The 25,880-nt window shown below is 33.2% G+C and overlaps 1 protein-coding gene across 1 annotated transcript in view; it reads left to right on the top strand.

Annotated features, from left to right (window-relative positions):
* Positions 1-324: 324 nt before the first annotated feature.
* Positions 325-25,880, top strand: part of LOC118187533 (uncharacterized) — a 136,159-nt gene continuing 110,603 nt past the window's right edge. Inside the window, exon 1 of the mRNA XM_035357773.2 lies at positions 325-539. The gene's annotated coding sequence lies outside the window, so the exon portion shown is untranslated. The remainder of the gene's footprint in view (positions 540-25,880) is intronic.

The following is a 25,880-nucleotide window of genomic DNA, read 5'->3' as shown; positions in this document are numbered from 1 at the left end:
CCAAGCCAAATAAGGCAACCAATAACGCATAGACAGAAAAGTTTCTTTCATAAAGGTTTTCATATTATTCTGACCTGAAAACAACGCTTTTAGAAAAAAAAAATACAATTATCTTAACATAATTCCTTCTTGTTACTTCACCGTCAAGCGAAATCAAAATGTCTTAGAGAGAGAACAACAATTTAATGCCCAGAGATCTCTTTTTTATTCCCGCACGATGGCGCTAGCGGCGATTATTTCATTGAGCCAATGAGAAGAGCCGGAAGAAGAATCGTCTGCCGGAAGAACACGACAAGGGGTGGAAGCCGGCGAAAAGTAGGGGGAAGGGATCTTCGGGTGATAGGGAAGAGGAGGGTGTGTTGAGGAAGGGTCGGAAAGCGCGTGGAGATCATTTTCGAGAATCGCGGGGTTTCTATTCAGATGTCCACCACATAAGAGCACTGATTGACATTTCAGTTCTAATCCCGAGAGGCTTTAAGCATTTGACAGATCATCTGGAGGCCGAAATTTATTTTCCCCCGCCTTCTGAGATATGAAAGGTAAATAAATAATTTTTTAATCAACTAAACAATTAGCATTCTTAATGGCGAAAAATTTGTATGTTTACATCACAGTTGTGGCAATGGTCCTGTTATTCTAGACTTATTATGTAATTCTCTATTTATATGTCATAATGCATAATTAAAGTTTGCCATAATGATTCTCGTTATTCGTGAGATTCGTTAAATTTCTTTGGAATAACAATTTACTAGAGAAAAAAAGTTTGGAATTTATATTCTCCTCGAATAAATAATAAGAAACTTGTTCCGGGAGAAAGTGTAGTATAATAGCGTGATTTATTATAATAGCCATCAATTTCCGTAATAAAGTTTTTACAGATTTCTCAGTTTACATAAATAACTAAGAATATTCAAATTAAAAATGTTCTTTAAAAAGTCATGCAACTGAATCATTGAATAAATCATTAACTCAACACACCTGGGTTAATTTGTTATTAAATTTCAAAATTTTCTGCATCTTAATTTTGAGACAGTTTTACGTCATTCATTATTCACTAACGTAAAATTATCCTCCTAATACAAGATTTTCATAACTAAGCAATTAACAAAGCGAATTTTGTAAAATTTTTAGAATAGCCGATTTTTCACACTATGGTCCAGAAGGTTATTAATGTAATAGATCTTATAAATTTCACATTGCTATCATAATTGAAAACAGGTCAGAAATGTTTTCCTGGGTGTCTATTTAGGTTTAAAGATAAAAAGAAATTGAAATGAAGAATATTCTTTTTTAATAATTTAAAATGTTAAATTTCAATATTATCAAACATAAAAGCAATAAATTTCAAACTAATAGATTTTAAACTTACCTAAATTTTTATTAGATAATACTAAATACTTGCTCTGTATCATTAAGGCAAATATAATAATACATTTTAGTACTGATGTTAAATGAATTTTAATACAAAGATACTGGAAACTGATATTGAGGCACAGAGTATTCTCGCGAATTTAGACAGATTTCAAATATATTTTTTCCCCCATTTCTTATATAATTCATATCCTTTTTTTACACGTTTTTGATATTGTAAAATTTAAAATAATTAAAGAACGCTTTCATAGCTGAACAAAAGAATAAGAAATTATGTGTTTGATATGGCATATAAATTAAATCATTATGCATAAAATCCTCACAAATTAAAATATTTCATCTGTTGTCGGTAGAATATTAAAATTTGAAACAGTTTAAAACAATGAAAAATAGAAAGCCGAAACAACATAATTTTAGGTTTCAAACCCTTTTTGGTACTTATGCAATTTCTCTGTGTTTGCATTATGTATTTCGTTTCTTTGAATGACCATAAAATCTGTGCTTTCTCTCTTGTGGTGTATACATTCTCCTTAATATCCGGTCGAATAAAACATCACGTACAAAAGTACTGGAACAAACACATCAAAAGTAAACATAACATTGCAATAGTTGCCAAAAACAAAAGAGAGAAAAATGCAATTAATAAGCAGACGAGATTTAGAAAAAGTACAGATATTTAGACTGAAAATTATCTGAAAATTAACCACACGCGCAGACGATATTTACAAAAGTAAAGATATTCAAACCTGAAAAGGGAAATGCATAAGTTATTCCATCAATAAATGCCTAAGTTTGTTTATTATATTTTCATTATTTGATGAGTTATTAAACATCAAAATGGGTCCGGGACTTTATAAACACTCTGTATATATATATTATTTCATATTGCATTATTACCATCATTGTTGCTGCTATCGCTACACAACTGGATTAGGTTTTGAACCGTTTTTTCTTTACAATTAGCCCTTCTCATATAGAGAGAGCGGTAAATAGATAGATATAGATTTTTTATATACGCAAATAGCACAATTTGTTAATTTCTTTCCTTATCTTCAGCTCAAAAGAGCATTATTACCCTTTTGAAAGGACTTTTATAATATAGTATTTTGTCTACCTTTGTCACCAAAAATAAGTAAATAAACAAATAAAATAAAATAATAAATTTTGTCAAATAATTAATAGACTAGAAATTTAACAGCATTCTTTGAATTACAAGTATAATGACTTATATTGATACCTGAAATTGGTTTAACCCTTTGGATTTCTCTCACGATTAATAAATAAAGTATCCGTGGTTGTCTTTTGTAATTTACAACAACTGCTATCATATAAATGGTCATTCAGAGCTGGCTGCATTTTAAAATGTCAGCATATAGTATTCAGGGGATGTCATCTGCCATTCAGTCTCGGTTCACTTTAAATTTGAAACTTTGCTAGATTAAGTAGTCCAGAAAATTTAGAATATAGTGTATAAAACAGTCTACCATAAAACTTAAAAAGAACTTGATTCTGAAACGTTCGTTTATTTTTAATGATTAACGATTTCAATCAGTTATTTCCAAATTAAAAGTTGCTTCCTCCTAGTAACTGATATGAGTTAAAAATTAAAGGAATATTAAAGTTATTGATAGTAGACCTATTACTATTTCTTTGCACTATTAGTGATATAAACTTAAATGGACAAAGATAATGAAATAGCATTCAAGCATAATCAAGATATTTATTTCCCATTTTTTCTTGATCTAAAATACCCGACCCTTTGAAAATTCAGTTAGGAATGTATCTAGGAAAATCCTTTTATTATATCCAACATGTTCCATACATATACTGAAACCTCTTATAGAAATATATTTGCTTTCACTTACTGTAATCATCTTTAATTAACTGATCATAAATAGGTCACTTACAGAGGTTGTTCGCACGTTTTTTAGACGATTTTGGTAAGCGGTAATAAAAAATCGTTTGCTGCAAAAGAAGTAATTGCAATTGTACTATGTTTTTAAAAGTCAAAATTATCGTCTGTGGCTTAAAAGTTTTGTTTTTATTCAAAATGGCGAATTTAACAAAGCAGTGGATCGAAGGCTACATTTACGCTCTTTCCGAAGAGAAATATGCATACTCCGTTATCCAAAAACGATGTGAGAGTCATGGTTTTGTGATATCTAAAGCGTCCTTAGATAATATCATCAACAAGAAAGGAAAAAAAGTCAAACTGGAGCCTCAAGTGGTACAAAAATTCCAAACAAGTATCCAAGGAAAAAACGGATATCTTCGACTATTGCAAAGGTACGTTGTTTAATGTTAAAAGAAAATCCCCCTAGTCAAAGGAAAGTTACAAAATCATTAAAATGCTTGGTGTCCACTGTAAACAAAATGATAAACGTTGATTTAAATCTTAAGAAAGCGAAAAAATGCAATGTGCATCGTCTTCTTCCAAAGCATATCGCTCGACGCAGGACACTCTGCAGAAATCTATATGAGAAACACTTATTCAAAGAAAAATGGAAAACAATTGTCACAATAGATGAAGCATGGGTGTATTTAAATGACTGTAATAAAAAAAAAAGAGCCATTTATTATCATAAAAGGGGAGAAAAAAATTTAAGTACATGGTTCAAAGAATCGAAAGAAAGTTTTTCTAAGGGATTCATGATTGTTGCTGGTTTTTCTTATAATGGCAAGTTAAAAATAAAGAGAGTGCAAAAAAATGTCAAGATTAACTCCAAATACTATCAGGAACATATTTTATCGCCAATTTTTCTTAATGAAATACCATCGCTTTACCCACAGTGCCATCCATCTGTGAGACTAAATCAGGACAAAGCTAGCAGTCGCACATCAAAATCCACTGTAAATTTCCTAAAAGAAATGGAACAAAAAACTGGTATCAAGGCCATAACCCTTCACTGATATCCCTACTAAATCTCTAGATTTGTCACCTAAGGATTTTTGTGCTTTCGGACTTTTAAAAACTGCATTATCCAAATGTTGTCCCAAAACCCTAACAGGACTCTGGAAAGCTGTTCGGGAGGAATGGGATAGAATATCTCTTCTACCACTTCAAAAGGCATTATTATCCTGGAAATTGCGGTGTCGAAAAATAGTTCAGAATAAGAGATGTCAAGTAGAACATTTAAAACACAAAGAATTTTATGTAATTTAGTTTTGTGAATAGAATATACATCGTCTAAAAAATGTGTGAACAGCCTCTGTACAATAATAAATTTATAATCCAGTTTTTTAAGTGTATTTATAGCGATTTGCTAAACATAGAGAAAGCATACAATGCTATTAATTAGCTTGCGATTTCTTTCTGCGAGGGTACATCAGGAGCTAAATTATATATATCACATAACCCCAACTCTGAGGCGTCGCATCAGTAAAGAGGTCAGGACAATTCCACCTGAAATTTGAATGAAAGTAACATCATCGATGACAGTGTCGTTCGTTGACTAAATCAATACATCACAAAGAACGGAGTTAATCTCCCAGATGTGATTTTAAAAAAATCAACGAAACATAAAACATAAAATGGCATTATGTTTTTTATCAATTACCCCTCTTGTCCTTTACATTCCCTGTGTAGTGTTTGTTACTGTAGAACTTTTAATAAAATGGTAGATTTTTTCTGCCGGACCCTGTACAACAAAATTTCTGATATTCTACATAGATTTTTATGTAAAAAGGTAATGTGATCTGGAAAATTATAGAAATGCTTTCAGAAATACCATCCTAAATGTTTAATTGACTGTCTCAAGTTCATTAATCAGAATTTGAAACGAATTTCCTGTTTTTGTGTGTTTAACTAAATTTTAAAAAAACATGTAAAATAAAGATAAAAAAAAAGTGTGAAAGCTTTCAGATTTTAGGTTATGTCCAAAGGGGCTTTCTTTTTAACATTTTGTGGGTTAAATTTCTTCGCACTTAAACCATAAAATTCAGTTCAACAGCAATATCGCAAAATAATTTTAAAATAAGCATATCTCTAGAATTTCCGATACACATTATTAAAAATTCGATGGCTCTATGTACCGCTGTTTTATCACAATGCGAGAAACATAAATACATTTATGCAGATTCTTCATTATTTAATTTGTTTAAATATAATACAGGGCTGTAATATTTGGTGGCAACAGTTTGAAAAGTGAATCAACGTAGAAAGTGAATCGACGAAAAATGCCAAAACGAAATTTATAGCCCTTCTGCGCTAACGTCCTTTGAGCTAATAATTATCCGTTTTTGCAAACTGTAATCTCCTGATAAAGTTAAGGGAGCTGAATTAATTTCTTTTGTAGCACTTGCTTGAACCAATCTTTCTTAAACTTTCTTGAAAAGCCCATTCTTGAACTACATTAGCGTGTTTTTTAGTTAGTGGATTTCCAATGTTTCAGTCATTTACACATCACCTTCAGGGTACTTCTCAGTGAGATACCCAGGTCTGTCGTCTCAGGAAAACAAACGATTTTTTTCAATAAATTCTTTTTTTATATATTTAGTTAAAAACTTATTCAAAGAAATACTTTGTGCTATTAGTTTATTTTACTTTTTTTAACTATTATGAATGATAGATATATTTATTTGTTAGAATGAATCATAATTTTTTCAATGTAATTAGTACTGAAGTACTGAAAAGGTCATTTTTTGAATAATAATAAACAAACTAAAATTTTATCATATTTCCATTCGTAAATACTTTTTTGTGTAAATTTTACCAATTTATAGGTTTCACTTCTTATTGTGCATCTCAAATTTAGTCTAAAACTATACCTAAAGTTAAGAAAGAGAGTATATTTTGAAAACCAATAACCTACTGAGTTCCTTTAAATCAGAGCTTCTTAAACTGTGGGTCGCACCCCCACATGGGGGGGGGGCACGGAACCTGCACTAGGGGGTCGCCAAAAGTTTTAGCAATTTAGATATTTCTTTAACTTATTATAATAATTTTGCAATTACCAAATATTTTTACATAATGTATCTGATAATAAATAACGATAATACAATGCAGACAAAGAAAAAACGAAAACGTTTCGACGCATTTTTTATAATACATAATTTTTCAATAATTATACAATTTTTTTATATATTATTAACTTAAGAATTAAAGTTAAGTACCTAAAATTGCAATAGTACATTACATTAAAAATGAAGAAACTGACAGTTTCAATCACGCGTATGTCTGATTTGCGCTATGCTGATGGTGTCCCACAAAATTTTCGTAAACATTATGGGCTTACCATAGTAAAATGTTTAAGAAACCCTGCTTTAGATTGAGGTTTTACATGAAAGGACACATACGGAAAAAAAATTTTTCTCGATCTGAGAAATGATAAAATTAGTAGCCCAAAGGGGTAATTTGCCCAGAAGGACTATTAATTTCGTTTCGCCATTTTGCGTTGATTCGCTATAAACGGCGAATCACGTTTTAAATTGTTCCCACCAAATATTATCGCCCTGTATTAAATTTAAAGAAATTAAACAATCAAGAATCTGCATAAATGTATGTACGTTTTTTGCATTGTGATAAAACGACGGTACCTAGAGCCATCAAATTTTGAATAACGTACGTCTCCACCCGAATATGGGAATCTGGAAGCGCAAATTTGGAATTTGTTTTATTATAGATTTCATATTTTGTAAAACTTTAACGAATTTTTGATTAACAAACTCAACGATTTCGAAGCAAGACACATTGTACGGGAAAAAAAAAAAAAAAAAAAAAAAAAGTCTCCAACGCGAGAAGCTGTGTATCGGAAATTCTCTAAAGATATGCTCATTTTAAAATTATTTTGCGTTATTGCTGTTCTTAAACTGTATTTTATGTTTTGATTACGCAGAAAATGATATTTAATAAATAAAGGTAACGTTGAAAAAAGCCCTTTTGGGCGTAATATAAAATTAGAAAGCTTTCAAATTTTTTATTTTTATTATTATTTTTTTTATTATAATTTTTTTTCTAAAATCTGCAATTGTTTACCTAGTCGTATGAATCTACAAACGGAGTATAATATAGTTTTCTGTAATCAAATTTTGAGGCTTTCTACTTAGCTTTTGCTATTAGTGTCACTATTTACGCTGTATGTTTTCAGTCTAAATTGATATTTTTGCTTTTTTCAAATATCAATTTTTTTCTGTTCAGTTATTCACTTAAATAATGTGTTCTGGATCCCGAGGCCAGCGCTAGATATATTTCTGTTTGGTGCAATCTCTGTGGATCCTAAATTCTCCCAAATTTTCACTCCTAAATTCTGTTGCCAGACACTTTCCTAAATTTTAAAATGCTGCTATTCCTAATTTTGCTGCTTGGTGTTTCTTAAAATTCCACGATATTTTCGACTACGATGTTCTTAAACTGCGAAGTTTTTGGCGGACATATGCCGCTTCAATAAATTACACTCCTATATTGTAACTAGGTTATATAGCACTTGAAATTTCATTTGTGGTTATTAATTCAAGGCAAACAGTGAAAACGAAATTAAAATTAAAAAGAATAAGCATTTGTATGTTGAGAAAGATGGTTTCAAATTTGCAAAACTCATTCATTCATGTATTCAAGGAAAATGCTCACATTCTGAACATTTAATGTGACAATGTTCAAAGTTTTGTCATTTATGTTTCTCCGAATAATCTTTCTTTCAATTTAGCCCATTTTATAGTTTGATTCATTTTAGTATTTTAAATGAAAATAACTAAATAATAACGTCTAACTAATAATGACATAATGATGCAAGTAACTATAATGATTAATGATGCAAGTAACTATAATGATTAATGATGCAAATAACTAATAATGACTATTAATACAATATTTTTTCGACCTTTCGATATCCGGTAATACGGGAGAAACTATTGATTGCAGTCAAAAAATATTTATAACGGCTAGTCCCCGCCATTGGAAATGAAAAACATTACACTCAACAAAATTGTTCAAAGGAACTTCATTATGTGGATATAATTTCTTCACGAGATTATCACTTCTGTATTCCTATACAAGATAAACTTCTTGTTTTATTAGTTAGGTAGTTTATAAATGTTCTCATTGTGTTCATTGCACATGTTGGTTCTGTAGAATCCACTGTCCCTCAAAGGATAAATGGAGGTCCTTCTCTGGATTATAGAAAAATGTAACATTTGGATCATTGTAGTATTACATTTGCTCTCCTTTACCTGTTGGCAGCTGCAGTTCAAAAATAAAGCATAATTGCTGCAAAAAATCCAATTGATAATTTTTCTTTGATTATGAAGGCAGTCAGTCCTTAATCTTTTATATTATCCCACTCATTTCATGATCCACTTAAACAAAACCTTCTTCAATATACAAAGTATGACAATAAATTTCGATGAATGTAGTCATGAATAAAAGGTACTTAAATCAAATGAAACATTTATATTCCTTCAAAGTAATATCCGACATTTACAATCACTTCTGACAACAACTGTAGAATCCTTGAAAACTACGTAGGAAGCCCTTTTTCGATATAGCATGCAGAGCACTCATCACAGGACTTTAAATATCTGGAATACTCAAAAATCGTTCTCCTTTTAAAGCTTGTTTCAGTGCGGAAAGAAGTGAAAGAGCAAGATCAGCTGAATACGGTGGATTATCAAGGGCTACCACTCCTGTGCAGGCTATGAACCGTTTCACAACAAAGACTGTTTGTGGCCGGGAGTATTGCAGAAAAGAAATCAAAAGCATGCTTGAAAGTATTCTGAAATCCTTTGCAATAAATTTGTTAGAACATTAGAAACATAGATTATTGTTCCTTTTGGCCAACATCTTCTTCACTTTTTAAACCTTCTCGTCACTAGAAGGCGTCGTAGACTTTCCATTTGGAGAAGCGTCTTAAGTGGAATACTGTTCATTCCGTAAACCACCTAAACTATGCATATTTTGCACTTTAAAAAAGATACGGCTTCATCTTTGTAAACTTGCTTCTTTCGCAGATTTATTAAGCTTGAAACAGAACTTTAAATACATTTGTTCCACCATTTTACTACCACTGCTGACCATTAGAATGTTACTGAAAAAAATACATAAATGTCTATATACGCTGCGCTCAGATATGTTCAAACAGGCTATGGAATATCTTTTATCACACTGTCGTTCGCACACAAACGCACATGCGTGTCTTGTAACATCATTGTTCTGTATCCGCTGGTAAATTGTTATAAATTCATCTAGATTATCTGAAACCGTAGATAATATTAAACGCTTTATAACATAACATTGAAATATGGTTAGTTTTAAACGAGAAATTATGCACAGTAAAACATTGCAAACAAATTTTAAAAAGTCTGAGGAAAAAATACTGTTCGTGGTACTGAACATTTATAATGTGCTACTTCCTCAGTACCCATACCTGCAAAATCTACTTCTCTAGATCTCAACAGGTCTAATATTCACGATCCATAATCTATTAAAGAATCACTGTCTATACTAAAGGTTGTTTCTGTGGTACAGGCAGAAGTTGGACAATGAAACTAAAACATTTCCTAAATCTAACATTCTAAATTTGAAAAGAAAATAAGAATTTCGTTCAATAAGGGTAACAGCCAAGTAAAGCGAATGTTACCTGAAAAACTCATTCATATCGCTTCCAGAAGGGCTGTAAAAAGTACTAGCATGTGGCTGGTAGGAGATAAAGAAGAAGAAATACTTACTTTGAATTATATAAGGGACCCTTAGCATCATCAGAGAAATCCTTGACAAGAAGTAAGGTTAAGAACCAGAAATATTTAGAAACAATAGTCACTAGAGATAAAACATATTTTTAGCCATCAAAGGAGTTCATTGCAGGGAAAGAAAAAAATCTGTTCTCTATTTTTCTATAAAAAAGTGATGGAGTGTATTGTCCAACACTACTTAGTAGTTAGAACTTAAATCAGTTCTAACTAATTCTAGAAAATCATTCGAAAAATGAGAAAGGTTAATGTTCTTTTAGCGTAGCAATAGATAGTTTTCCTCTTTTTCAGTGGAAAAAAAAAAAAAAAAAAAAAAAAAAAAAAAAAAAAAAAAAAGATCTTTAACATCTATAAATTTAAAAAAAAAAAAAAAATTGTCAAATTTTATTTATAAATAAATTGTCGGAAATTAAATATTTCATTTAAAAATTAATTTTTTATGGAATATTTATACAAAAAAAATTCATTTCTAAATGAAAATTTTTAGTAATTAAATATAGAGAAATGTAACTTTTAAAAGAGAATAACAAACACATGCAGTATGAATATGCATGCACTCTGTTTACATTAATGAAATAAATTTCGGGAGATGAACGTAAGGTCATGTAATGGGTTTTTTTCAGAAGTAAAACAAAGAAAATTTTGAAATTATATCAAACGTATTTCCTTCCAAAAATAAGGAATATAAATCTGATTTTACAGAGTTAGTTAAGCTCTTAAAGCCTTTCAGCGGATTCTTGTTATTGTTAAAAAAAAAAAAAAGAAAAGAATTATGTGTTTTTACAGCCATTCAAGATGCTCTTTGTTTCTGGATTTCTTTGAAACTAATATGACAATTTTTATTTATTATCACTACTTCGTGTTAAATTTAATAGTATGCCCAATAAACTAAGAAAGTATGGCTAGGTGCAGAAGTTCTGACACACTTCGTTAAAGCATGTATTTTGTGCATCTAATTTCATTTTGAAAATTTACTTAAATCCTCAAGTTAATAGATAATATACCAATTTAAAGAAAATTGCAAAAGAATTCCGAATATTTCCAAGATTTAAATAGATAATATCAGTGTAGGTAACATGTAGTTATCCATGAAGAAATAGAAACAAACTGTAAAGCTGTAATATAAACGTTTTTCTATAATTCTTATAAAATATCAATTAATTTTAATTTCAAAAGGAAATAATAAAATAGAAGAAATAGAAACAAACTGTAAAGCTGTAATATAAACGTTTTTCTATAATTCTTATAAAATATCAATTAATTTTAATTTCAAAAGGAAATAATAAAATAAAATTAAATATAAAATATTTTACATTAATCAATGAATTTTAAACTACACAGATTATTAATATTAAACTGGAAAACTTTTTAAAATTGGTTAATGTGCATCACTTGTGGTCGCTTACTGTCAAGTCTGATAATATCAGCGTGAAATTACAGTTTCAAATAACTCTAATTTATAGCTGGATTCTTAAAACTGCTTTCTGTTTCAACATCATTCAACTATTTCTCAGTAGATTAAGGCCTGGTGATTGGGCAGATCACTGCAGTTTTTGAATTAATTAAGAAACCATCTATCTGTTGTTCATCCTCGATGATATTATTATTCTGGAAGATGCAAATATTGTTTTGAAACATAATAATAGCTGAAGGAAGTATTTTCTTTCAAGCACATTAATATATCGGGCTACATTTATGTTCTTTCTATTATGTGAAGTCAGCTCATTCTATACGCTGCACTACAACCACGTATCATTACTGCAGCAGGATGTTTTATAGCTTTATTGTTGATGTAGTACAAGATGGCAATTAAGTCTTTCATTATGATACAAATCATACAAACATGCCTGCTTTACTGGGTGTCAAAGAAAGTATTGTTTCATCATTACAGATAACTTTACGCCTTTGACTCATAGTTCATCCTATATATCATTGTCTGCGCACATTCTAATCGCTCAAGCAACTGTTTTTTCGTCTATCATTAATGAAATTTTTTTTCACGGGCTTCACTGTAAAGCTATTTTCATTCAGTCTCAAATTTAGAGTCCAACTAGAAATATTAACTGAACAACTAACTTATCTCCCACTTATGTCTCAGTTATTCAAAACGATCTTTTAAAGACAAACGAATAAGAAATCCAATAAAGTCATTTGATACCGCACCTCTTCCTTCGCCTTCCAATTCTGTGACAGTTTTCTGATTTTCTAATTAAGTCAAGTTATTAACGTACATGTTAATTATCGAATGATGATAGCCAGATTTCAAAGCAATTTGACTGTACGATAATCCTTCGTTATACGAAGTACGATAATTTTAACGCGCGTAATTGATGTGCTGTAAACTAATATAAAAGAAATTTAGAATTACAATACAGAATTCTTAATCTCAAAGCAAGTAATATTCATCCTTTTTTAGGAAGAATTTGGATGTTATAGAGAGCTGTAGTGAACTGAAAAAAATGTAGATTTAATTTATATTGGTTAATTGTGTTTTTTATGAGCTATTGTTTTCATTATTAATTGATGGCCTTTTCGGAAAATGCTTAGCTAGTTTGAATATTTATAAGTTCAATCTACCTCTGTTTTCTCAACCAATTTTTAACTCAGCTTAACTTTTTTCATAACTGAACCTCACAGAAAAGGATTCAAAAATTATATTCCCCTGAGCCCAATCTAGAAATATCCTTTCAACTTATTTCTAATATAATTTGATTTCTTACACTCTCTTTTATGAAGTTGAGTTAATAATATATATAGAATTTTCTGCATTTTGTACAAGCATAATTTTTCTGTCGGATTACTTCATCGTGTATTTATTTGTTCATTTGACAAGTATCAATCTAAAAAACCTGCCATCATAAGCTATGGCTTTTTGCCCCCTCGGATTTCGGTATAGTTCATGCTCTTCATAAGCCATTATTTAAAATAACGCGCATGGTAATTAATATGTTATAAGCTTGTAGAGTCCAGGTGGGTGAACTTCTATCTGAAATTGGAGTAGCAGTAAACTACACAAGAGAAGGCTTAAAATACCCTTTATTAAATCTTTTGAAAATTTTAATACAAATCATGTGAATTTTTTTGGTATAAGAACGGAGGGTCAGGGTCAGAAATTCGCATTCCTTTGCATTGTAGGAGGAGGTAGAAAATGAAGGCAATGGCGGAGATTTCCCATTTCGTTCTTTCAGTTTTCATCCTATGGTCAAAATCGTGTCGTTTCATCCGATGGTGTCCTCCATCCCCCTTATCACTAACCATGGAGGTAGGAAAGGGAGGAGGGGCCATTCCGCGCTAGAAGTGAAGCACTGCTTTGAAGCTTGGGTCACCAGACGGGGTGTTATTTGTTTACATTCAGAAGCTCGCTTGACAAGATTCTGATAGTATTTCGACACACGACAGTTCCATAGAAATCGAAAAAGGGACACTCTCGCATGAAAGAAACATTCATAGTGTGATGGATAATAGCAATTTGTATAGTTTAGTGACATTTACGCAAAAATCACATCTTGGTTATTTTTCGATAACTAACAACAGCGATTTTGATTATAAATTTGTTTTATAAAATTCTAAGCTGTTGAACTACAAAAATATAGATTTTAAGAAAATTGCTAAAAGAGATCTGCCAAAATTTATTTTCTAGAAGATTTGAAAAGTTTGAAACTTGATGGCTAAATGTAAATATAAAATTATGTATGTTAAAATATTTGTAATTAGGCACATAGGTCAGATTACGTTTTTATTAAATAGAGTAACGCATGCAAGGGCTATCTGCCTAAGGAGAGAGATGCCATCGTGGAGGAATTTTGAAGAAAAACTGACCTTTGAGTGGGTATTAAAAATAATACTTATAATTTTCATTCAAATTATATTCATATATATTTTTTATGTAAAACTTTCGGGTGTATGCTAAATTAGTGTAAATTACTTTGCACGAAAAATATAGTGAATGCACAGAAATTAAAGATTTGCACATGCCGGAAATGATAAATAGGAAATATGTATGGGTATTTATGCATGTGCTTGCAAAAAGCATATATCTGCCTTTGACAAAATACTTAAATATTCATTAAATTATTTATAAATGTATTTGAAATGAAGAATTTATTCACTTATAAACAACTGTGAAAGTACTGTGAAGAAATCTAATGATTAAATGTATCTAATTTGTAATGATTATAAATGTTATCTAAATATATAATAACCTTAATATTGAATTGTAAACATAAATTGAAATCCTGTTGACAAATACGTTATAAAACTATTTAAGCAAGAATTGTTCGTATTGGAAAGCAATCTTTTAAAAGGTATTGTAAAGAGAATGCTATGAGATGCGCACTTAAGAACGTAATAAAGAGTTTTGGAATATCTATTGTTGAAATGAAGGGTAAAAAAAAAATCTGATAAGTATAATTAAAAGAATTATTCCCTTTACATTTTATAATAACTCAGTTACAAGTTTTAAATAATACTTAAAAAAAAACTTATTTTATTCCCTTTCAGAAATGTTCAGAGAAAGTCAAATACTATTTAATACCTATTTAATTATTAGGAATTAGCGAAATACTTATTTAAAGTATTTCGCTAATTCCTAATAATTCTCTAATTTAAAATGAACCGAATAGAGCATTAATTATAAATTGACTTACATTTTTCGATTTAAAAGAAGCCAAAAAATCATGTCATATTTAAGAAAGTATTTTAGGAAGAAGCTCTATAAATAGAAAAGAAATAATGCATAATTTTAATATTAATAATACAATAAACTTTGATCTTAATTTTTGTACCTTAACCGAATAAAATCGAATTACCTTAATTTTTTTTCTAATGTAATTAACGAAAACTTGTGAAAATATTTCATTCAAATTAAACAATTCTGAGAAAACTGTCCTGTGAAAAGTATAGCATTTAATTCCGTTCAGAATGAAATGTTGTTTAAAAATATGTTGTTTTCACATACTTAGGACTCTGAAGTGTTGTAGAAAAAGAAAATATATACATTTATATGTATATTTGCGACGTAATTACAAAATACTTACACCCGAACGCGTCAAAGCCCATAGAACTCAATGGTAAATGACCCAATGTTTTGGTCACCACGTAGGGATCGCCGGTGCTTCAGAGCAGGGTACGGAGAAACTTGTTTAGGAAACTTGTTTGTCTCCATCTTACTTCTTACCTCCATGTCACTAACCTTCTCGTTTCATCCCCTGCTCTACCCCATCTTCCTCATCAGTACCCCCACTGACGGAAGGCTTAATTTCCTCCGATTTAGCCTCTTTGGAAAACATCGCTATTGACAGGATCATTTGTTCAGACAGGGAACATTACGTGATAAATGCCAGTTGGCTTGTTACACTTAATAATGTGATCAATATACCAATTGCTGTAAAGTAATTTCAGAACGACGCGCTGGCATGAAATGCAATCTATTTTCAATCATCTATGGTTGTTCTAGATTAGTCTCTTTATATTTTCATTCATCTCGGTCTAAAACGCAATCATGAGTTCATAGAAACCCAAATTCGTTAAAACCAGATGTGGTGATTCAGCTGTAAGGTTCGAAGGTAGATCATATAAATTTCAAAAATCTGATGTGGGTACCACATAACCTCGTATTCCTCGAATTTCATTAGGGATATATTTCTCATTCAATCAATTCAGTACTCACTTCGCGGCAAGCCAAAAGTACGTAAAAACTCAAAACATCTTCATTAAAAACTGCACAGAGAGAGATTGGGACAAAAAAGGTGTAAGAACTATCTCTATTCTTCCACATAAACTAAATTAGATCCTACAAATGAACCTGGCGAATTCTCGCACAGGCGTGAATTAAATACCAGCAAATAACCAGGTGCAAAATAACCCTTTATTAAATCAAACTAAATTAACAGAAAGGCACGGACTTCGTACGTTACAAACACCGCTCACTTGCGGCGGTAATTAAACGTAGACTATAATAAAATCAAATCTGAAAAATAAAGATTGCAAGAACGCACTTCAATTTACGCCTAAGAAGCGGACTCACAGAAATCTAACCCGCGTGATACTAAACTTATAAAGCCAAGAGGCTTACTAGCGTGACCGCGAAATAACAACGAAATGTGCGCTTGGCTAGCGAAACACGCTCTGAATAAACCCCACTGGCTCCTGGAAATATGATGGAAGGCTTTGGTTATCTGGTGGACACTATGAGGGCCTTTAAAAAATACCTAATGTCTCTACAAGTGGCGCTCGAACTAAAAGGGTGTTGGATGATGATTCTCCTCACCCAAGTTTTGGCGAATGGGTCCCCCTAAAAACCCCAGTCTGAAACCTTTAAAAGGGGGGAGTATATAAGGTATTTCTCCCGCCTTCCTAGCGTGCTTACCACCGCGCTGCTTTATGGAAATAAGACATCTCTACTTACAACCGCAAATGGCCACAGGCACCAGTCTATCTACAAGTCAAGACTCCAAGTAGTCGATGCTTGTCGCAATCTAAGTTCAAAGTTCCTAGCGTGCTTTCGTGGTGTACCGGTCAGTACACTGAGCCGGTATTTCAGAGGTCCGTGGTTCGATTCCCGGCGAAGGCGGTTGCTAATTTTTCATCCTTCCTGCTTCCAATTAACCTAATGACTCTACAAAGGAAGACTCACAACTAGATGTTATAGCAGCCCCACATACAAAATTTTAACGTTCTACAGCTAATCATTTTTGAGCTACGCAAGATAGAGACGTACGTATGTACGTGCGTACAGGCGTCAAGAAGAAAATCCCTTCTGAATCCCTTTTAAATTCATTTTACAATTTTCACTGTAAAAAAACAGTCCTTTATTCCGTCCGTACAGATGTCAAGCAAAAAAAAAAAAAAAAAAAAAAAAAAAAACGTTCAAATGGATCCGAGAACGTTAAAAATGTATATTTTCATTGAAATATGGTACTGAAATGTTTTGCGATTACAGTACTGCCTTCACTTCGTTTAACAAAGTAAAAAGACTTTAAGTCGGGAAACACGCTACAATGACATTTCATCGGCAAATTTTGAAATGGTATATTGCAAGCAGGAAATCATACCTGCATTCTTAACATAGCTAAGATCAAAATAGAGAAATATGGCACAAATTGCAAAAAAATAAAAAAGGGGGGGGTCTGACGAACTTACTCCATTCAGCAAATTTATAACGATACTCTAACAGCAACACGAGATTTGGGACTGGATTTCGTCACAGAAGTCCCTAAATTTGAATGTGTGAAATCTCCTATAGATGCCGGCATAATAACTTAGACTTATCTTCCACAGCTGGGACATCAGATGATTTAACTTTGCCAGAAAAATACAATGAAAATTTTTTAATTGTTGATGATGGTACACCTTAAACACACACAAAAAAAAGGGGGGGCAAACTATTCTATATCTACCAGGCCGACTGACGAAATTTAACTTGCATTATTTCATGCCTCGAAAGCGCAACTTAGGTTATTTATTAGATTTATATTTAGCATTGTTCTAACATAGGTATTCTGACAGAAAAATCGGACTTTTTCTGAAATGGCATGCCAATATTTTCCAATTTTTTCCATTTTACGACTTGGACTGGCATGCCATTCCAAAGTGCCAAGTTTTGTAATAACCGCATAGCTTTTAATTAGCGCTCTCAAACTTTTAGCTCCTTAATGTTAACGGAATTTGCTATATATTTATTAATATTTCTTTTTTATTAAACTCACTTGACTTCTTCTTTCGTAGTTCGAAATTTAGGTTCGGTCCAATTAAAATTCACAGTTATTTCCTGGTTTGTTTTAAAATTTGTATTTTTAGTAATTTTTACAGATTTTTCGAAAAACGTTTTGAATTGTAACCTATGAAATTTTTACCGTCATCTTAATAGATGTATTTCTAGGTATATATGCGAAAACCTAGAGTTTTTTATTTAAAATTTCCAAAGATTTAACAGTGAATTTATATACTGGAGCGTCTTGAAATTTGGCATATTTGTTATAAGGGATTATAAGGCCAATTTGCAATTTGTTAATTTGTTAAAATTATTTGAAATTTGTTAAAATTATTTGAAAGCATGAAAGATGCACCTTTTTCCGTATGCGCACAATGAAAAGATCGAAAAGAGAATAGGTTGCTATAAATTAAGAATATTGCCAAGTGAATTACTCTTGGCGTAAACTGAAGAAAGTTCGCCAAGGTAAATTTTTAAATTTCTTAGTAAGTTTATCAGGTTCAATGTTTCTTCTAACCTTCTTCGGAAACATACAATGACCTGACTAGAACAGAGAGCTTACTAAAGCTATGTTCACTAATTGTAGTAAGTAGACAGGATACAGACGAAGGGTATACAAAACCCTTTATTTTTTTCTTTATATACAGTGACTTCCGTACTTCGGAATACAATGACCCTCCACTCGGGGTCTAACTTAAAAGATATCAAAATAAAACTAAACTCTAATTTAACTTTAGAATAAGATTGGCCTTATAATAACAGGAAGCGTATGTAGCACAGAGACTGTGAACACTACAATACGTTTAATTTATCAAGAGGATTAAAACCTCTGGCCTGGAAGGCAAAGTAGCAACTGCGTAACTTCTAAGGTAAGCGGCCTGCTTCGAACTCACGGCTTCCTCTCTTCTGCTTGGCAAAAAGGCCACACTTAAATACTTGGCGTTCGCCAGACAACTTTGCATAAACTCCTTCACGCTTATAATTCTGGCCGGAAGTAGAAAATAAGAAGTGATAGTAAAGATTTAAAATAAAATAAACGTTAGTAAAACTTAAGATCCTTACATACTTCCCGCCAGAGTTAATTAGTTTGAAACTGAGGTCTAAAACGACCTTGTTGAAAACTTTTAGCTCTAGAAACTAACGCGAGGCCAACCTTTTACAATCATAACTTAGCTAGAAACTAGAAAATTTTAAAAGAAAGAAATTTGTTACAATAGCAGCTCCCGGAATATACAACAATCTTTTTTCTTTTTCATCTGTACTGCATCTAAACAGGAGCTTTATTCAATTCTGGTTCCTTCCAGAGATCTGGAAGGAAAACTAGTTTAATGAAATGTTGCAGAATGACATTGCAAATAACATATAGAATATACTTTTCTTAACATTCTTATTTCATTCATGACTATTTTAATTATCTCTCCCCGTGCTCTCTGACATGTGTTGTAAAAACACCAAACACGAATGTGTTTCTGTCTATGTGTTCAACACTTCCTCCTACAATCAAAACACTAACGTGTTAAAATTCAACATACGAGACCTCTTAACACACCCTAATTTCAACTCTAGACCCTGAGGTACTATTCTGAAAGTGGCTAACTCTAAAGTGTAGCGTCAGAGAGCCTAACTACATCATTCAACCTTTAACACATATTCACCATGATTTAATCTTTACAGTCACACGAATAACAAATTTTTAACATTACTTTCACTTTTACCATATCACGGTATTTCTAAACATTCAAAATAACAGTTCACATGTATACAAGAACACATCAAGATGCCGTTAATTTTACACATTTGAAAACATACATTAGTAGTACATTGTTAACTTCTATTCTTTTCAAAGCAAGTGCCAATTCTTTCTACATTGAAATAATACTACATTTCAAAAAGTCTTTCAGACTAAAACTTCTTTCTTGTTAGAATGTTTTAAATAAAATTTATACAATAACTTTTTACAATATTTAAGTCTTTATACAACGCTATTATACATCAACTTTAGTTTTACGCGCGAGTAATTGAAAAACATAATAAGAAAATCGGTCACAACTCATTTCTCGCCCTTTTGGCGATAAAGGTAGACCTCGCATGAGGTAAAACTTCTTGAAATCTGCCACTTGCAGTAAGAATGAAAGATTAACTTAAGTTTGTAAAGTAACATAAAATTTTACTTATCTTTGTAATATTCAGACATCCTTTTCTGGGCCCAGTCTTTAAAGGTGCTGCAGACCGTAGCTTGGTTGATCCTCCTTCTTGTACGGGCTCGCCCTTCAGTGCTTTCCTCTGGAAGCTTCCGTTTTTCACCACTACGGCCACCCTTGAACATCTTCCTTTTGTGCTCTGCTTGTGGTCTTGGCCGTTTGAAGGCAGCTGGTCTTGGTGGAACCGGGAAACTTCTGTCGTGATCCTGCTTGGACCTCGTTGTTGGCCGTTCAAATTTTTCTTGTACTTTTTCCTCCGCCGCTGATGGCCCTTCCGCAGTTCGGCGACTTTTGCTGCGGAGAGTTCTGTCGGATGAGTCAATCTTCCGTTTCACAGCCGGGTTATAGTTGCCGTCCTTTCTCCCGGTCTTTTCCACATACGTCGTCCTTCTCCCTTCTTCATTCTGGGGGTGTTCGTGAACTCAGTTTTTTGGACGGTGGAACGGCTTCTTTTTCTTTGTACCTTCAGTTTTTCCGCGGGGCAATTTTCTTTTCACTTGCTTCTGTCTCTCATTGGCTTGCCCTTGTACCTGTCGTTTTCCCACCTCTGGAACTTGTACCTGCGGTGTCTGCCGTACCGGATCCTGCAAAAGATCTGAAAAGATTTGCATTTTATTACGGTCATAGAATGGTTTTATCTGGTCAATGTTTGCGGAACAGGTTTCACCATTTCTTGCCTTTAACACTACAACAGCGTGAGTTATTTTTTCTATAACATATGGTCCTTCAAAGCGTGGAAAAAATTTGGCAGTTTTATCTTCTGGTGCTGAAGAAAGTGAATGCTTAATTTTTAGTACTTCATCCCCTACTTTATAAGTTACTCCCCGTCGTTTCAAGTCATAATACAATTTTTGTTTTCTTTGTGCTACTTCCGTATTCTTTTTTGCTTCTTTTATTAGTTTTTCTATATCACCCATTTTAAATTCTGGGGCTCTTTGTTGCACATAAAATAGTTTATCTAACGGTGTTATAACCTTTCTGCCTAGAAATAACTCAGCAGGAGTTTTGCCCGTTGTATCATGTTTTGCGGTCCTAAGGGCGAAAGCAAATTCATTGACATAGTTATCCCAGCTTTTATGAAAATTTTTAACATAACTACGGATAATTTTCACTATATTTCTGTTGACCCGTTCCGCTATATTTGATTGCGGCCGATACGGGACCATTTTTAAATGACGTATGCCCAGTTTTTGGCACATGTCTTCAAATATATTACTTACAAATTGAGGACCATTATCCGATATAACTTTTAGGGGCGCCCCGTATTTTAAAATATATTTATTTAAAATAGAATCGGTAACTAATTTCGCGGAGGCTCGTTTTAAGGGAACAATTTCGGTCAATTTACTAAAATGATCAACTATAACAAGGAGATAGCGACTTTTGTTTAACTGACTTTTTGGGAAAGGGCCCAATAAATCGATGCCGATTATTTCATTTGGAAATTCGGATTTAATACTATTTAGAAACCCGGCCGGGCGGAAATTAATATAATTAACGGCTTGACATGTTGGGCAGGACTGGACATACGCCCTTGTTAACTTTTGCAGTTCAGGAAAGTAGACTGCCTCGCGTACGCGTTGAGTAGTTTTTCGAATACCAGCATGAGAAGCTAAAGGGCTGTCATGGAGCTCTTGCAGGATATTTAATCTAAGACTAGCTGGGATAACAGGTCGAAATTCGTTGTTGGAATTCGTAGTTTTTGTATAAAATAATAGACCATCTATTAGTTCGTAATGGGCCGCCCTATTTCTTATCGCCACAATATCTTGGTGGCTAAAATTTTCAGGATCCTTCAAATACTCATAAATACTTCCAAACTCAGGATCCTTACCCAGTTCGGTTATTACAGTTTCTCGGGAATTTATTGTACACGCTGTCAGCATTGCAACTTTTACGGTATTACCCTGTTCGTCTAATTTAATTCGTGACAGGGCATCTGCTACGATATTTTCCTTTCCGGGGGTATGCTTGATTACCAGATTATATTCTTGCAGCTTGAGTGCCCATCTTATTAACCTTGGGGATAAATTTTTCCCAGAGTACAATCTAGTTACCGCCGCATGATCAGAATATACTGTTATCGGCGCCTTTCCAAAATAGACTCGGAACTTTTGCACTGCTAACAGAACTGCAAGTGCCTCTCTCTCGGTCGCGGAATAGTTTCTTTGTGTTTGATTTAAAGTTCGGCTAAAAAATGCCACTGGCTGCTGATTTTGCGAAAGTACCGCTCCTACCGCATAATCCGAAGCATCCGCTGAAATTTCTAAATTTTCATCCTTTTCAGGAAATTTCAACACAGGGGCTTGCGTTAATGCTTGTTTTAATTTTTCGAAAGCACTATTGGCTTCGGCCGTCCACGAGAATCTTGCCTTTTTCCTTTTTAATTTTAACAATGGCTCAGCGATAGCCGCAAAATCTTTTATAAAGGACCTATAATATGAACAAAGTCCTAGAAAAGAAGAGAGCTTCTTTGCCGTGTTTGGAGTCGGATACTTTTGTACAGCGATTATTTTTGATTCATCTGTCTCGATCCCTTTTTGCGATATTTTGTAACCTAAATATTTTAATTCAGGGGCTGCAAATTTGCATTTTTCGACATTAACTTTCAGACCGGCCTCATTTAATAAAGAAAACACCTGTCTTAAATCCTGTACATGTTGGTCTAGATTATCACTAGTAATAATGATATCGTCTAAATAGATAAATGTGGACTTTCCGAGAACAGGTCTTAACACAATGTCCATGCATCGCTGAAATGTTGCTGGGGCGCCTGAAAGGCCAAACGGCATTCGCAAAAATGCATAAGTGCCAGACTTGGTTATAAAAGCAGTCTTAGGCACGTCCTCAGGCCTGATCCCTATTTGAAAATAACCATTCGTTAAGTCTAAAGTCGTCATAAATTTGGTTGATTTTATGTTCCTTAAAATTTCTTCTATAATCGGTAACGGATATACCGGATATTTCGTTATGGAATTTAATTTACGGTAATCAATAGCGAATCTCCACCTTTTTGGATGCTCCAAAGGATAATCATTATTTTTCTTACATAAAACCACCGGACTAGCATAACTACTTGAGATAGGCGTTACGATCTTTTTACGTAGCATATCGGTAATATGCCATTCTATAATTTTTTCCTTATTCTTATCATACCGGTATGGTTTTTGACGAACCGGCAAAGCATCTCCGGTGTCAATACTATGGTTAGTAACCTGGGTAAATCCTGGAATATCACTAAATAAGGAAGCAAATTCATTTACCACTTGTCGGATTCTATCTTGCTCGTCATTAGGCAGGTGATCAAGATTTAACCTTGGCGGTTCAACCTTTTCTACACGCACTGGTTTCATCGTCAGCTTAAGAGACGCTTCATTAAAATCCAGTGTAGCTTGTGCGTCTGAAAGAAAGTCTATTCCTAGTATTAAGTGTGCTTGCAAATTCTTTACTATAAAAAACATCACCTTTACTTGTTCGTCCTTGATACGGATGTACAAAGGTACTTTACCTACGACTTACATTGTTCTCCTTGCGCCGCTAATACTGTTGTATTATCCGCATTATATATGCGGTATTTGCGAAAATACTTTCTAAAAAAGACTTCTGCCACACAGGAACACTGCGCGCCGGTATCCAGGAGTGCGGTGGCCGGGATATTATTTACCAAGACTTCAATCTTCGGAAGAGTTAAATTTTTCACCATTACTGTATTTAACTTGTAGGAAGAGGGGTTTTCGTGGCCTTCGGATTTCCGCACCCTCTCGTCAGCAAAAATCCGTTTTAGTTTAAATTATTTTTCCTTTCGGTGCTTTCCTTCTTTCTCCACTGGCCTTGAGACTTTTTTCCTGGGTTGCTATTGAACTGTCGACGTTCGCCGGCTGTTTTTGAATGCTCGGGTTTCCTTGCCCACTGATTCGCTTTTTCTCCGTAGCCATGTGCTTGAGTTTGCTGTAGTCTTGGCGTACCAAATTGGTTTCGCTGTTGATATTGGCGTCTTCTTTCGACGTCCGCCGTTCTTCTACTTTCAAACTGGATTGCTAGCTCAAATAATTTTTCCAGTGTAGTCGGATTTCTTAATTCAATAAAGTCTTGCACTTGGGGTAGTAACCTCGGCAAAATCACTTGAATTATTTCAGGATCCGGACGGTTTCCATACAAGAGCTTGAAAACGTGAATTTTTCTTAAAATAAAACTCGAGAGTTTTTCCATTCTTTGTTGATATATACTGAAAAGTTCTGTTTCTAATTTCGCACGATCCCTTACAACAGGGAAGGCTTTTAGTAGGGCAGTCTTGAAATTTTCGTAGGTATAGGTGGGACTTCCTGCTTGACCCAAGAGACTTCTGCCGATACATTTGAACCAGTTAAGCGCTTGGCCCCTCAAAGCGCTGGTAGCTAAGGTAACTTTTTGAAACTCGTGCACGGGGTAGAGCATGAAGTGGTCATCCAATTTTTCCAAAAAACTGGTTACCTGTGAGTTTCCATTAAACGTTGCTTCTGGTTTCATCGAAGCGCGCATGGTCTGGACAATGTACCCAAATCCTTCCAGGGCGGCAGCTGGCATTTCTGGATTCTGAGCTGTTTCTGCAGGCAGCACAGGTTCTTCTTGAAACTCGGCCATGGTTATTCTTCGTCGGGCGCCGCTATCAGGTTCAATGTTTCTTCTAACCTTCTTCGGAAACATACAATGACCTGACTAGAACAGAGAGCTTACTAAAGCTATGTTCACTAATTGTAGTAAGTAGACAGGATACAGACGAAGAGTATACAAAACCCTTTATTTTTTTCTTTATATACAGTGACTTCCGTACTTCGGAATACAATGACCCTCCACTCGGGGTCTAACTTAAAAGATATCAAAATAAAACTAAACTCTAATTTAACTTTAGAATAAGATTGGCCTTATAATAACAGGAAGCGTATGTAGCACAGAGACTGTGAACACTACAATACGTTTAATTTATCAAGAGGATTAAAACCTCTGGCCTGGAAGGCAAAGTAGCAACTGCGTAACTTCTAAGGTAAGCGGCCTGCTTCGAACTCACGGCTTCCTCTCTTCTGCTTGGCAAAAAGGCCACACTTAAATACTTGGCGTTCGCCAGACAACTTTGCATAAACTCCTTCACGCTTATAATTCTGGCCGGAAGTAGAAAATAAGAAGTGATAGTAAAGATTTAAAATAAAATAAACGTTAGTAAAACTTAAGATCCTTACAAGTTTCTCACCAAATTTTACAAAATTTAATAGATCGGCAGAATTTCAAGTTGTAGAATTGAAATATGGAAAAATTCGACATGCCATTACAGAAAAAATCCGACTCTTTTTTGTCAAAACACCCTCTATTAGAACACTGCTATATATAAATCTAATATATATCCTAAGACGCGTTTTAGAGACATGAGACATGCAAATTAAACTTCGTTAATAGGCTGAGTAGAACAGAAGATATAGAGCTGTCCTCCCCCTTTTTCTTTTGTTATTGTCCAAGGTCCATCTAAAAGAATGTGATAAAGAATATTGTTTGTTTTTATTTCATTATGTACAAAGGATTTATTATTATTCCTGCGTGAATGTGTGTAAATTAGTTTTAATATATTAGTTGTAACATTTGAAGGCTCATATTCTGTCTTGAAGGGAAAGAATTAATCCTACTGTTTCAACTATTTTGTCACACATTCCTACTGTCTTTCTAATCAAATGTACTAGAATGTTCCAAAAGCAGCAAATTATGTGGTGGTCACTTCATCCAATAAAAAACAAAGAATTTCTTTTTTTTTAGTCCTACTGGAAATAGTCTTAATCATTTCGATTCTTAACTTTTCCCAAACGGGAAGCGTGAGTAACGAAGTTGTTCAGTAACGAAAGAAACTGTTTCTATGACGCCTTTTTTAATACTACGAAATCTGTTTAAATTACATC

This window comes from Stegodyphus dumicola, chromosome 4 (genome assembly GCF_044657685.1).
Source record: "Stegodyphus dumicola isolate Sdum_Otavi_A_Nest chromosome 4, ASM4465768v1".
Lineage (NCBI taxonomy): Eukaryota > Metazoa > Arthropoda > Arachnida > Araneae > Eresidae > Stegodyphus > Stegodyphus dumicola.
The sequence above is the reverse complement of the archived record's forward strand: the minus strand, read 5'-3'. Positions and strand labels throughout refer to the sequence as shown.